We start from the raw sequence: 16025 nt of genomic DNA, 5'->3' as shown, positions 1-16025 counted from the left end.
GAGGAGGAGATATATATGGCTCAACCAGATGGGTTTCAGGTTCCAGGAAAAGAAAACAGTGTTTGCAAGTTGAAGAAGTCCTTATATGGGCTAAAGCAGTCTCCAAGGCAATGGTACAAGAAGTTTGATAGCTATATGATGAAGCTAGGCTACAACAGGAGCTCATATGATTGTTGTGTGTATCATAACAAGCTGACAGATGGGTCTTTTATCTACTTAGTGCTATATGTGGATGATATGTTAATAGCTGCCAGGAACAAGTCAGATGTTCAGAAATTGAAGGAACTTCTCAGTGCTGAATTTGAAATGAAGGATTTGGGTGCAGCAAGGAAGATTTTGGGGATGGAGATTTATAGGGAGAGGGCTCAGAAAAAAACTTTTCTTGTCACAGAAGGGTTATATTGAGAAGATTTGTCAAGGTTTGGCATGTCAACAGCAAAACCTATAGATACTCCAAGTGCTTCGAATAGTCATTTTCTGTGGCTTTTGCACCTAAGTCGGCTGAGGAGAAGGAGTACATGAGTCGGGTTCCGTATGCTAGTGCAGTAGGGAGTCTGATGTATGCTATGGTTTGCACTAGCCGGATCTTGCACATGCAGTCAGTGTGGTTAGTAGGTTCATGGGTGATCCTGGTAAGGAGCATTGGCAGGCAGTCAAGAGGATTTTTCGGTACCTTAGAGGTACGTCAGATATTGGTCTCATTTATGGAGGTGATATGGCTTGCTTAGTTGCAGGATATTCTGATTCTGATTATGCTGGAGATGTAGATGGTAGAAGATCTATGACTGGATATGTGTTTACTCTTGGTGGTTCTGTGGTGAGTTGGAAAGCAACTTTACAACCTACTGTAACTTTGTCTACTACTGAGGCAGAGTACATGGCCTTGACAGAAGCAGCTAAGGAGGGGATCTGGTTAAAGGGGTTAATCAGTGATTTGGGTCTACATCATGATCAAGCAACTGTGTTCTGTGACAGTTTAAGTGCAATATGTCTAGCAAAGGATCAAGTCCATCATGAGAGGACTAAACATATTGATGTCAGATATCATTTTCTGAGGAGTGAGACAAGGATTAAGGTGAAGAAGGTAGGAACTGCTGATAATCCTGCTGATATGTTCACCAAGCCGGTTCCGCAGAGTAAGTTCCAACATTGCTTGGACTTACTTAATATTCGTGATTGTTAGTTGCCCTCTTGGGGCAATTCTGGAGTCCTTAGGGACTAATCTGGTCTGGTTGTCTTTTGGGACAAATCTGGTGTTTGGGAGATTCTGGGCGTTGTGATCAATGCATCTGGTTTTCTGGTGATTATGAGAGAATTCAAGTCAAGGTGGAGATTTGTAAGAATATGCCTTGAATTGTGGTGCTCAAGAAGTGTTCGACGAAATGCACGAGAGACGCAAAACTGCGTCTCGCCCGGGCGGTCGGGCGAACCTCGCCCGGTCGGGCGTGGGAGCAATTTGGAAAACGTTGTTTCACCCGGTCGGGCAGTCTCGCCCGGTGGCGCGCGTATACGTTTAGGAGAGCTGGGGACCGCCCGGTTGGGCGGATTTCGCCCGGGGGGTCGGGCGGGTCGGGGAAAAACGCGGAAAACGCGTTTTTAGCTGTTTTGTATAAATAGGTTATTTTAACCTATCTTTTACACTACGAAAAACACTCTGTTCTCTCGTAATCTGGTTTCTTCTCATAATAAAATATTCTCTATCTCTCTGCCGTGGACGTAGCCAAATTGGTGAACCACGTAATTCTGGTGTCTGATTTATTGTTTTTGCATTCATTATTTGTTCTTTCTCACGTCCGTTATAACAAAATGAAACTTCAAAAAATCCACCATCATTTCCCTCTTTTGCAAACTTCTGTCAATAGCATCCACTTGAGACTCTCCAGGTAAATAGGGAAGGTGTAGAGAAGGGGGTTGTCCATAGACCACCTCATAGGAAGTAAGCCTGGTAGAAGAATGAAAGTGGTGTTGTACCACCATTTAGCCAAGGGCAACCAAGCCTGTCATTCCTTAAGTTTATCACTACATATAAACCTAATATAAGTCTCAAGACACCTATTAACTACTTCAGTCTGTCCATCAGTTTCAGGATGGTGAGCTGAGGACAGCAAAAACTCAGTACCATGTAAAGTGAATAATCCCTTCCAAAACTGACCGAGGAAAATTGCATCTCTATCACTAACAATGCTTCTAGGCCAGCCATGCAATTTGAAGACATTACCTAAGTAAGTCTGAGCCACTTAAATAATAGTGAAGGGATGTGAAAGGGGAATGAAATAACTATACTTACTGAGCCTATCCACCACCACAAAGATCACATCCATGCTAGCAGATTTAGGAAGGCCAATGATAAAGTCCATGGATATATACATCCATACTGCTTCAGGAATAGGAAGGGGTTGAAGTAATCCAGGATGAGCTGCTGTGTCATATTTGGAAGCTTGACAAACTTGACATTGCTTCACAAACTCTCTCACATCCTTTGCTAAACCCTTCTAGTAAAACAAGCCTTTAACCCTTTTAATTGTCAAATCTCTACTTGAATGGCCACTTTCAGGAGCAACATGTAGCCAAGTTATGATCTTAGCTTTCAAGTGAAGGTCAGGGTCAATGACTAGCTTACCCTGCCTCCTCAATAAACCTTCAGTCAGTGTATAGTGACCCACTGAGGAAGCTTGTTGAAGCCGTGCCAACAATTGAAACAAGCTATCTTCCAAAGCATAACTAGCTTTAATGAGACTAGTGAGGTCTAGAGAGAAATGAAATGGCTTAAGATAACACCTCTGCCCCCTGCACCCTAGAAAGAGCATATGTAGCAACATTATCCTGCCCACTCTTATATTGAATTTCATAATCAAAGCCCATGAGTTTTGAGAGTCAAAACTGTTGAAATGGAGTAGAAACTTTCTGCTGTAACAACCACTTTAAACTCTTCTGGTCAGTTCTAACAATAAAGTGAGAATTCATCAAATACTGCTCCCACTTTTGAACTGCAAACACAATTGCCAACAATTCTTTCTCATACACAGAAAGCTTTTGCCACCTTGGACCAAGAGATCTGCTTATATAAGCCAAAGGGTGTTTGTCTTGCATTAACACAGCTCCTATACCATGCTTGCTTGCATCAGTTTCAACAATAAAAGGCTTGTTGAAGTCAGGCACAACAAGGACAGGGGAAGAAATTAAAGCTTGTTTCAAAGAAACAAAAGCTTGTTAAACTAAATTATTCCAAGTGAAAGCACCTTTTTTCAAGAGATCAATCAAAGGCTTACTGATGATAGAATAATGCTTCACAAACTTTATGTAGTAGCCAGCAAGACCTAGGAAGCTCATAAGCTCTTTGACTGACTTAGGAACAGGCCAACTTTCCCCTGCTGAAACCTTGTGTGGATCAGTTTCTACACCATTTGCTGAAATATAATGGCCCAAATATTCAATCTTGTCCACAGCAAAGCTACACTTGCTTTCTTTGGCAAACATCCAGTTCTGCCTCATCAACTCAAAGACTTGAGCTAGATGTGTCAAATGATCAGCCTTGGTTTTGCTGTAAACCAAGATGTCATCAAAGAACACAACACACTTTTTCTCAAAAGAGGCTTAAAAACACTATACATCCAACTCTGGAAAGAAGCTGGAGCATTAGTCAAGCCAAAAGGCATGACTAAAAACTCAAAATGCCCTGAATGAGTTTTAAAAGCAGTTTTATATATGTCTTGCTCATGCACCCTTAACTGGCGGTAGCCAGCCCTCAAGTCCAGCTTACTAAAGATAGATGCACCTGCTAACTCATTAATAAGTTCATCAATGATAGGGATGGGGAACTTATTTTTGATAGTTTTTTGGTTTAGCTCTCTATAATCAACACACAATCTCCATGTACCATCTTTCTTTCCCACCAAAACAACTAGAGAAGCAAAGGGGCTGGAACTATTTTGGATAATCCCTCTTTCAAGCATTTCTTGTAACAATTGTTCAATGATATCTCTCTGTTTGAGTGGATACCTGTATGGCCTTATGTTAATTGGTCTAGCTCCAAGTTCTAAAGGAATAGTATGGTCAAAAACACCCCTATGAGGAGGTAGGGACTCAGGATCTGCAAATATGTTTGAGTATAAGTGTCTCAAAGCAGAGAGATCTACTGAAAAACAATTAAAATAACCTCAAATGGGAAAGATTAGAGGAGGTAGGGACAGGTCAAATGGTTCCCATCAGCTACTGTGACAGCTTGTGAAGGTATACTTGTGATTGAACAAGCCATTTTCTTGGCTAACTCCAAATCAAGGAAATTGTGAGTACTAAAAGAGTCAATAAATATATGGAATTGTTTATGATGTCTCATTCCTTGTACCCTCATAGTATGGAAAGTCTGACTCCCAGATAAGACATTGATAGATATAACAGGCTCACCAAGTTCTTCCTCTTGAGAATCTATATCTTCATCACTATCTTCCCTTTTTTCATCATTTTTAGCAATCTCCACAGTAAAGAGTTGTGATTCCTTGAACAAACATTTCTGATTTCTGTCATAAGGTTGATCACAATAGTAACATAGGCCTTTTGCTATCTTCTCAGCCCTTACATCAGCTGGAATGTGCCTTGGACTCTTGTAATTCTTAGGATTGTATTTGGTTAATGACAAATTGTTTGGTTTCACGGGTGTGGGAAGGAGTGGTGGTTTGTTGCTATTCAAAGGAATTGCTTGTATTGATTTGTATAAATACGACACAACAAGAATATCAGCCTTTTCCGTCCACCGAAATCGGACGCTAAAAACGCGGGATCGGACGCTAAAGATATTAGCGTCCGTCAACGGATGCTAAAAGGCTGATGCAAAACCCCTAGTCGCTAATTCTTCAATTAGCTCCCGCTTAGTGGACGCTAAAAATTTAGCATCTGAGATTTGAGATTTAGCGTCCGATTCTAAAGTCGGACGCTAATTAGCGTCCGGTTAAAAGTCGGACAATAATTACCGAATGACAAGTCGGTCGGTAATTACCGACTGCCTAAACGGTCGGTTTTTAGGAACTGCCTAAATAGTCGGTTATGTGTATTGACAGTCGTATTAATGTGTATAGTACTTTTTTTTCTCTTTTATGTTCTGTCACTCGCGGTGTAGTCTTTTGTCCTTTGTGTATTGTTTTTTACTTGGAAGATACTAGCAGTACAAAAGTACGAAGGAAAGAAAATGAAAGCACGAAATTACGGAGCAAAAGAAATAATTTTTATATATTAAAAGAAGTTTTATATACTTTGACTTGCAAAAAATAAAAATTACAGTACATTGTTCCAAAAGAACACAAAAATTACATTAAAACTACATAAAATTAACTACACAAAATTACATTAAAACTACACAAAATTACATAAAAATTCTATAAAATTAACTCGTTTAACTGCTAAGAACAAGTTAGATTTATTAATCACCTGCAAAATTAGGCAAACAAAAACAAAATTAGAAATAAAATTAAACCAAAATTATAATTAAATATCACGTTATTAGCCCCCAAAAAAACAAAAAGAACAAAACTAAAAAACAATATTTTTTTTTATTAGAACCCGAAAACCCAACCCACCCGAAAACCTCACCCACCACTGCCGAAACCCGCCCACCCCTGCCGCCGACACCCACCAACCCACCCACCCAAAACCCACCCGAAAACCCAACCAACTCGAAAACCTCACCCACCTGAAACAAAACCCACCCACCCACCCCTGCTGAAACCCACCCATCCGAAACACACCCGAAAACCTCACCAACCCCTGTCAAAACGCACCCGCGCACCCACCTCTGCCGAAACCCACCCATCCAAAACCCACCTGACCCACTAATCACCCCCCGAAAACCCACCTGACCCACAAACCACCCCCGAAAACCTGAACCCACAACCACCCTGAATACCTTAGCCCACAACCACCCCCGAAAACGCTGGCCCACAACCACCCCGCAACACCAAAACCCGAAGCTCCCAAAAACCCACAACCCACCCCACCTGTAAACAGACCCAAAACCCCCAAAATCCGACCCAAAATTGTACCTTGAACAACCAAAATTCCCACCAGAAAACCACCCAATACCTCTAAAATCAAACAGAAAAAAAAACCCAGAAAAAATGAAGAAGGAAAAAAACGAAGAAGAAAAAAAAAACAAAAATAAAAATAGATACACTTACTTGTTGAAAATTAGAGAGGATGAAAATTGAATTTAGAGGTTAAAGATGAGAGAAATAGAGAGAAAGTGTAGAAGAGAGGAGAGAGAATAAGTGGGGGGAGGCGGGAAAAAGGAGAGAAACTTAGTAAGGAATGATTTTAGGGTTACTAAAAGGTTAAATGGTCGTCTAGTCATATTGAACGAAGAAATTTTTTTTTTAGCAAAATCCTTTTTCAGCATCCGTTTGACAGACGTTAAATTTTAGATAGCGGACGCTAATTAGCATCTGTTCCAAAAGCGTACGCTAATTTTAGAAAAGCGGATGCTAATTAGCGTCCGTTCCAAAAACGGACGCTAATTTTGGAAAAGCAGACGCTAATTAGCGTCCGCTCAAAAGATGGACGCTAATTTTTCAAAAGCGGACGCTAATTTGCGTCTGATTGTGCCGGACGGTAAATTCAGACGCTAAAAGCGCGGAGAAGATGTGTTTTTATAAGGTTTTTGTGTGGCTCTTGTTGCCTCTTCCTGCAATCTAGCAAACTCCACAACCTCAGCTAAGGTAGTAGGTTTAAAAGCCTTCACAAATGGCTTAATTCCAGGTTTCATACCACCAATGAAAGTATCCAAAATGAACTCTTCCGGCAGAGAGTGATGAGTCTCCAACACATCAGATTTTAGTTTTTCAAATACATCCAGATATGATTCAATGGAATCAGTTTGCTCCGGTTTATTAAACTTTTCTACAAAGTTTACTCCCCTATCATCCTTAAATCTGGCTGTTAAGTCCATCACAAATTCAGGCCAATCTAGATTTCTTCTAAAAGATAGGTAGCTAGTCACCCACTTTTCTGCCTTATCAATCATATTGAGTGATGCTAAGTCAACTTTCTGATCATCACTTATGTTGCACAGTTTGAAGTATTTGCTACACTTTTTAATCCAAGTTCTACAATTAGAACCATCAAACTTAGGGAAGGAGAGTTTAGGATTATACCCTAGAGATCTGGATGAATTAACCTCTTTTCCATCTCCTGATCTGAAACCTTCAGTAGAAGATTCATTCAGTTTATTCTTCAATTCCATGATGACAGTCAACAGATCGTCTATCTTCTTGGATTGATCTTGAATTTGAACAGATTGATAATCATATTTTTGTGACTGATCTTGAATTTTCTGCTCTAACATTCTCAATTGATCTTCCATTGCTAAGGTTCTTCGAGTTTGAGGAGCCAGAATGAAATCAATTTAGCTGGAATTTTGCACAATTTTCAACAAAATAGGGTGTCTCTTGTAGAACTCAATTTGGCTAAGCATTAACTGATTTTTGGATCGTTGAATTCAGAATTGAATGGAGATCTCAACAATCAAATCTTCACAAATTTTCATCATTTCGGAAAAATAGGGTGTCAATTTGTGACTAAGATACAACTCATATTGAAACAATTTTAGATGTATGAACTCGGAAACTGACAGAGATGCTATTGATCTAATTTTTCACAAAGTTTGATCAAGATTTGATCAAGATTTTGCTCTGATACCAATGTTAAGGTAGCTCAAGCTAACCTTCTATTAATGACAGGAATATAGAGATAAGAAAGAAGACAGAACATGATAGAAAGAATAGGATAGAGAAGACAGAAGATTTTAGAGATAGAGAGAGAAAGACAGAATTCAGAAAGAGAGAGAGAAGGTTACAAACTTCCAAATTAGATTTTAATGTGTTATAATATGAATCGCATGATTTTAATGTTACATTATTTTCTGGTTATTAAATTGTAAAAATTATCGATATATTTATGAACTAATTAAAGTCTTAAAACACAATTTCTGAATGAAGAAAACAAGACAAAAGGATATTGCAAGTTCCTTTTAAAAATAATTAACATAGATATTGGAGACCCCTCTACGAAAAATCCATCGATCTCGAACAATTATTTGTCCACCAATCAGTAACCCCTCAACTCAAGAAACTGAAAAATTGTCCACAAAATGAAAGAGATGAAATAGAAGTTAGAGTTAATTCAAATCCTGGGACTCGATCCCCAAATGAACAAATAGTACTATTAACTGAAGTGGATGCCACTAATCTTCCTCAAGATCCAAGGAAAAGGAAGAAAATTCTGTCTTTCGATAAAGATGATAAAGATATAGTTCGGAGGGTTTATACTAATCAAAGAGAATAACTTTGTCAACCTACAAACCATGAGTTTCCTAATAGATTTATTTGGGGAACAACCTTGTCGATTTAATGAAAATTGGTTAAAAGAGTACAAATCATGGTTTGAGTACACTAGTAGAAAAAGGACGATTTGCATCCCCCAAGTGTGTCGCACTATAAGGAAAACGATGCAAAAACGAAATTTGCGTCACATGCTTGCTGGGGTACGACGTAAAAAACAACACACAAGCACCACGTATGAGCGATGTGCGTCGCACCCTTCTTACCTGCGACGCATATGGACCATATGTGTCGCACCCTCATGAGGATGCGACGCACATAGCTGCATCCTGGTGAAAATAAATGAGGCCCTATCTGCAATGTGCGTGGGATGGTATTTAGAGTGCGACGCAGATGATTATTTGGGCCCAACAATGTGCGTCGGATGGTATTTAAAGTGCGACGCGGATGAATGTGCCCAATATAGACACGCACTCTTCCTTCTTTTTTATTTACAAACCATACTGAATTCTCCTTCCTCATATCAGCCGTCACTATCTTATTTTCCCTCTCTCTCCTTCTCTTTTTCCTTCCTCGTTTATTCTACTTTATTTTTCAGTAACTTCTCTCCTTAAACTTCTCATTATATTTCTCAAACTATAGATCCATTACATTTTTATTTTCATTTTATCATTCCACATTTGACTTCAGGTGTTTTTCTTCGCCGGAAAATCTGCAAATTCTTCTTCGAATTCTTCATTTCTGTGATGGTTGTTTGTCGTCGGATTCTTCTTTCGTGAACTGCAAATCCTTCGTGAACTTCAAATCTTCATCAGAAAAAATGGCATATCCTTCGTGAACTGCAATTCGAATATGGCAAATCCTTCGTGAACTGCATTCGTCATTTTTGGTTCTTAGCGGTACCAATTTCGAATAATGTAACTTTCTTTTTTTTTCGCCTGTCTTAATTTGTCGTTATTTGTCATTTTTTCCAGATCCGTTTGAATACCTCCTCTTTTTTTTATTTTCGTCTGTGTCGATTTTCGTTTTCATTTTTTCAGATCTGTTCGAATTATAAGAACGAGAAGGAAGGTTAAGATGTGAAGGAAGCTCCAAAATTTTTGTACTATATTAATTATTGATAGATTTGTTTTATATTATTGTGTTATATATGTTCTGAAATTTGAAGTATTTCTACAAATTCTTGCTTTATTCTTTATTAGTTTTATTTGATTTTCCATTTGGTTGTGGGTTGGTTCGTTTAATTTGAACTGCATTCGTTTATTTTTGCCTATCTCTACACATTCATGGTCACACCTTGAATTTCATTTTTTTTCAAGTTTCTGTTTAGTTGTGGGTTGATTCTATAAAATTTATTTTTTTTAAAAAAAATATTTGCTGGATGATGGTTGACGTACTACGCAGATTCTATAAATTGCCAGATTTGCTTCGCATGAGGTGCTAAGTATAGCCTAGTTCATAAAATTAATTTTTTTATTACAAATAGCAATTTGCGTCGCACGTAGCCCATGGTGTGACGCAAATCACTCATCTGCGTCGCACCCTAGGCAATGTGCGACGCACATTACCCTCTGAAGCTCTGTGTTGGGCTGGGAGAGCCATCTGCGTCGCACCGTATACAAGGTGCGACGCAAATAGATGAAGATTTGCGTCGTTTCTGCATTCGACGCAGATCATTGATAGGTCATCTGCGGCGAGACCTGTGCCGTCGGACCCAAGTCCGACGCATATAGGGGTCCCGGCTTCGAGGCAAATCAACCTTTTCCACTAGTGATCTAGTGTTGAAGAGGATGCGGATTTTTGTTTTCCTTGATATTTGTTCAAGGAAAAACACAAACCTGGAGGAGATGCATTTGTTAATGAGGGTTTCAGAGCTTGGAACAAAACAGATGCCTACGAGAAGCATGTTGGAGGGCATAAGAGTGCCCATAATGATGATGTGCAGTCTCTTGAAGATTTTAAGAAATAAAATACAAGTCTTCCATCTTTCTTTGCTAATCAAATCTTTCAAAAGAAAACAAGCTTAAATATCGAAAGCTATTAGAAGCTTCTATTAAATGTTTAAAGTGGCTTTTGCTTCAAGGCTTACCTACTCGTGGCCATGATGAAAGTGAAATTAAACTTCCTCTAATAGTGGTAACTTCGTTGAACTTTTGAATTTTCTTACCTCGAAAAAAGAAGATATTGCTAAAGTTGTTTTAAAAAATGCACAGGGTAGTAGTCAAATGATAGCTCCTTCAATTCAAAAGGATATTATTTATGCTTCTGCAACAGAGACAACTACAACAATTATGAAAGAACTTTATGAAGATTTTTTTGCTATCTTGTTGACGAATCTATGGAAATTTCTGATAAAGAACAAATGGCCCCTTGTTTGCGATATATTAATAGAAGAGGTGAAATTGCAAAGCACTTTGTTGGTGTTGTACATATTGCTAATACCACATTTTTGACACTGAAAGAAGCAATTGAGTCAAAACTAATTAGCACTCTCTAACTTTTTTTTAGAATGTAGGGCCAAGGTTACAATGGTGCTAGTAATATGCAAGGTGAAATTAATGGCCTTCAAAATTAATTATAAATAAATGAATCTTCATCTGCATATTGTATTCGTTGTTTTGCTCACCAAATTAAATTGACACTTATTGTCGTTGCAAAGAACGATGCTGATTGTGGCTGGCTTTTGTTGATGACTTAATGTGCTTGCACCTTTGTTGAATTTTATGGTGGTTCACCTAAACGAAAAAGAATTTCTTCGGGAAAAACAAGTTGAACGTGTGGTTGAGAGTTGAGACATTATCTCTAGGTTAAATTGAATTTGGAACTGGCTTGAATGAGGAGCTTAGATAGTTTGAGTAGGCCGGATGATACGCGTTAGGGTTCTCATTTTTAAACAATTTTGAATGTGCTTAATTTACATCCAACAATTCCTGAGTCACTTGATGCCTTTAATTAGGGATGTTTTTGGTATTGTTGATCGAAATCAAGCGAAATCACTTACACACTTGTTGATTGTCATTTGATTTTATTTTCGTGGCACATTTGATGAAGAGTATATTCTTGATTACAAACGAGTTGAACATGGCTTTGCAAATAAGTGATCAATACATAGTGAATGCGATGAAAATGGTAGAGGTGAATAAGATAAATTTGCAAAAGCTCAGAGATGATGGATGGGATACTCATATGATCAATGTTGGTTTATTTATGATTAAGTATGAGATTGAGATTCCTAATATGGAGGAAAGATATGTGCACCCTGGTAGAAGGAAGTTTCATGGTAGTAGATCACAACTCACAAGTAACAAACCTTCAATTGAAGTTTTTCAAAGTTGATATACAATTACAAAAACTTGAAAACTGGTTCGATGAGATAAGTAAGAAATTACTTATTTGTATGTCTTCCTTCAATCCTGCTGACCAGTTTTATTCGCTTGACTAAGAAAGTTTTGACGACTGGCCGAATTTTATCCTAGTGAATTTTCAATAGTTGAAGTTTCTTGCATGGATGATCCCATTCCGAATTTCATTGTTGATATTCGAAGTGTGACGATATATTTTCAATATTAAAGAGCCTTAATGAGCTCTCCATGAAACTTCTCGAGACTCGGAAGCACAAAACACATTCAAGAGTATATTTGCTTCTAAAGTGAGTGTTGCTTCTTCCGTGGCGACATCAAGTGTCAAAACAAATTTTCATGAATGGCTATAATAAATAAACAAATCATGTAGTACTATGGGAGATCAATTACTCAATGATTGTTCAGTTTCTTATTTAGAGAAAGATTATTTTTTTACAGTAAGCATGGATGACCTTGTAAATCAATTGTAAAATATGAGAATTCGACGTGAGTAATTGTAAGAGTTTATTTAGAATAACAATTAGATTGTGGTTTACATAAAATATTTTTTTGTGGTTAATTTCATGCAATTTAAATATTTTGAATTCTCATATAGTATTCCCCCTCCCCCCAGACTAAAATCTTGGATCCGCCCCCGCCCAAGCGTACATAGTAGAAGCAGTCGCTCTACAACAAGGTATTATACTAGTTAAGCAGGAAGGTATTCAAGATACTATAATCGAAAGAGACAACCTTCTTAGTCATATTCAATGCGAAATCTATGGAAAGTCCATGGCAAATAGCAAACATCAGTGAAGATATCCACGCCTTTCTTTTTTATTTTGACAGTTGGAGCATCCGCCACATCTATAGAAAAGCCAACAAACCTGCAGATTGCATTAGCAATGTCGACCATTAAGTTAATTCTTTCTTTATCAAAATATGTAATTCTCCCGCTCTAAATTCTATCCTTATAAACGATGTATTAGGAGCTCCCCTCGTGCAGAGGATCTCCTAATTCTTCCTTTTTCCCTTACCATTCTTTTCTTATATTTAAGAAAATATTCTAAAATAATTAAATAAAAATTTGGTAACAAAAGTGTCATATTGGATCGGAATATCGCAAAGTGAATCTGACCGACCCAACTAATAAATAAGATGTAATATCCCGCGCTTCCGAGCTGCTAGTTAATCACACTTAAGATACATAAACCTCAATTATTATTTAATAAAGCTCAAATTATATTACCTTGCAGCGGAAACATAATCTGCAATTCGATCCTGGACATGTGGGTTAGGGCCCACAACAAAACAACTTCAAAACCAAATATTTGATTATAGAGTACTTTACTCGGTTCCCAAAATAACATAATATTCAATTTTTTCACCAAATACCCTAGACAAATCACGAAATTCACAATATACCCTCAGTGTTCCAAATATTCACCATATATCCCTAACTTTTCAAAATTGTTCACCACTATTCCCTCCCATAACCCTCCCGTTACCCCCAAAGTCTTCTACTTTCATTCCCTCACCCCCCTTATGATTTCGCCTACCCTTTCTTTGACTCAATCTATATCTCCTTGACCACCCAACCACCACTTAACCCAACCACCCAACCACAACCGCAACCTCCCATCCGATAATGCAACCTAACTTGGCCAGGCGACCAGTACAACCCAACCCGACTACCGCAAGCAGACCCGACACCTCCACCCGCACCCTCAATTAAGCCACCAGCCATTACCTAAACCACCACTCACGGCATAATGAAAAGAAAGAAAGAAAGAAGAGCGACATAAGGGTGAGAAGTCGACGCGCAGAGAAGGTGAGGGAGAGATGCGACGCGCAGGGATAGGTGGGAGAGATCGACACGCAGTGAAGGGGGAGGGGGAGATGCGACGCGCAGGGGAAGGCGAGATGCGACGTGCAAGGAGGAGGGAGGAGAAGATCGACGTGCAGGGAAGTGGAGGGGGGATGCGACTTGCAGGGAGGGGGAGGAGATCGAAGTGGCGTTTCAGGGGTATGGAGAGGTGATCGCGTTTCAAGGTGTCAGATCTAGTGGTGGTGGTGGTGGTGCTATGGTGGAAGATGGTAAGAGGAGGAAGAAAGAGGAATGTCATTTACCAACAATATCACTTTTAATCTAAGGATTTTGCTTTTCTTTCCAGCTCTACCCCTTTCTTGATTCTATTCTCTTTACGCCATAACAACCAAACGCCCCCTTAGACTTTAAGGGTTCTTGATAACAAAGAGTAAATGTAGCAAAATCACCTCAAGCCATGGAGGAGAGATGAGAACATGAATGGGCTTTTTTCAAAATATAACCTAAACCCAAATCTCATGTAGAAATTAAATTTTTTTTTTTCAATGATGTTCTACAGTACAATAGTTTAACATACAATTTAACTAATAATATATAATAAAATTTTAATAAAACCTACTTAAAATATGGGCCATTAGCTAGGGCCGGCAATGGGTCGGGTTGGGTCAAGATCAGGGTGGGTTGGCGGGTTGAGAACCCCTTGACCCAACCTGACCTATTAACTTAAACGGGTTGAAATTTACAACCCAACCTTATGATAAACGGGTCAACCTTCAAGTCGACCCATTTAATTTTTTTTTTCGTGTTTATTCTAGAAAAAAAATAAAATAAAAACAACATAATTTATTTACAAATAACAGTAGGCAGCAAATTGAAATTAGGTCATTACATAACCATATGATAATATTGTTCAAAATCAACATAACTTTTGTTCAAAATCACACACAAATGTTCAAAATTAACATCATTACAACTTCGTAAGCAATTGTTCAACCTTAAGTGTAATGACTAAGTCATAATAAGCAAGAGCAGTAGAATATTCTAAATTTTTTTAGGGATTTTTTTAGCTTGTTTTTTCATAATTGGGTTAAGTGGGTCAAATCAGGTTGTAATTTTCAACCTGACCCAACCAATTTAATTAAACGGGTTGGGTCAGGTCGACCCATTTAATTAAACAGGTTCAAAATTTTGACCCAACCCATTATAAATGAATTGGGTTCGGATCGGATTGGCGAGTTGGGTAATATTTTGCCAACTCTACTATTAGCCTACCCAAGACCATTTAGAAGAGACGAAAAGGTGAAAAAATCCCACATTTAAAATATCTTTATTGGGGTTAATACCCCCACAACCCCAAGATTAATTGCTATATACAGCAAAAAAAGACTAAATACAGCATCTAAAATTATGCTTAACTTAACCATGGTTAATTTAAATTTTTTTTTAATTAAAAAAAAATCTCGTACACAGGGGTGTAGCAATGCAGCAAAATACGTTACCATAAGTACTTGTGCACACAAGCCAACGTGTCACATTTATTTATAAAGTTGGATGTGTTAGGGTTGGAAAAAATTTCTGAAATGGGCCTATCGCATCCCCCTAACATAATAGCCGGTGCCTAAAGTTTTCGTGTTAGGTTATATTATATGTTTGACGCGGTAGGGATATAGCGGGAATGAGGTCATTTATCATATATGACCCCCCTATAAGGCGGTCATTTGTCATAGATGACCCCTTATAAGGGGGTCATTTGTCACATATGACCCCTCCAAAGCAGGGGCGGATCCAGCGTGGGTTCAGTGGGTTCAACTGAACCCACGCTGGAAAAAAAATGAAACAGCGGTAAATAGAAAAAATAAAATTTGTTTAAAATGAAATCTCGCGCTTTGATAATCATAATCAAGAGGTTTGTCTCAGTGGTTAGTGCCAGGCGGAATACACCTTGGCGTAGTAAGTTGACCCAGGTTCGATTTCTGCTGGCGATATTTTCCTTTGTTTTCTTTTTTTAACTCATTTTTGTCAATATGCTAGGAGAGGTTAAGAGTAATAATCTCCTATCCAAGTATCCACAATTCGCTTTCCATTTTTAGGTTTTGTACTCTTTACATCTACAATTCTACACTTTTATAATTCTTGTTTCCTCTTTTTTTTTTTTTTTAGTTTTATGGACCATTTGTCTAATTTACTTTATTTTATATTAAAAAGAGGTCTACATAAATAATTTGAAACTCCATTTATGTTCCCAAAATAAGTTCAATTAATTATTTTCCAATAATCATATCGATAATGGATTAGCGAGAACAAGAAGCGTAAGAATTTGAATAGTTTTTAAAACCCAACTTATTGTTTGAAGGTTGCTTTTCGCGTTACTTTTATTTATTTATTTATTTATTCTTACATCCACTTTGTACATAGTTCATATCTACTTGGATATAATGATTTGCGTTGTTGTATAAGTGTTTATCACTAAAGATTTTAGACTATTCATAGTTGTATGTTAGTTTGTGACAAGTTTAACAATTAAAATAAATG

Source organism: Beta vulgaris, chromosome 9, assembly GCF_026745355.1.
Source record: "Beta vulgaris subsp. vulgaris cultivar EL10 chromosome 9, EL10.2, whole genome shotgun sequence".
NCBI classification, from domain to species: domain Eukaryota; kingdom Viridiplantae; phylum Streptophyta; class Magnoliopsida; order Caryophyllales; family Amaranthaceae; genus Beta; species Beta vulgaris.
This window is presented reverse-complemented; position numbering follows the sequence as displayed.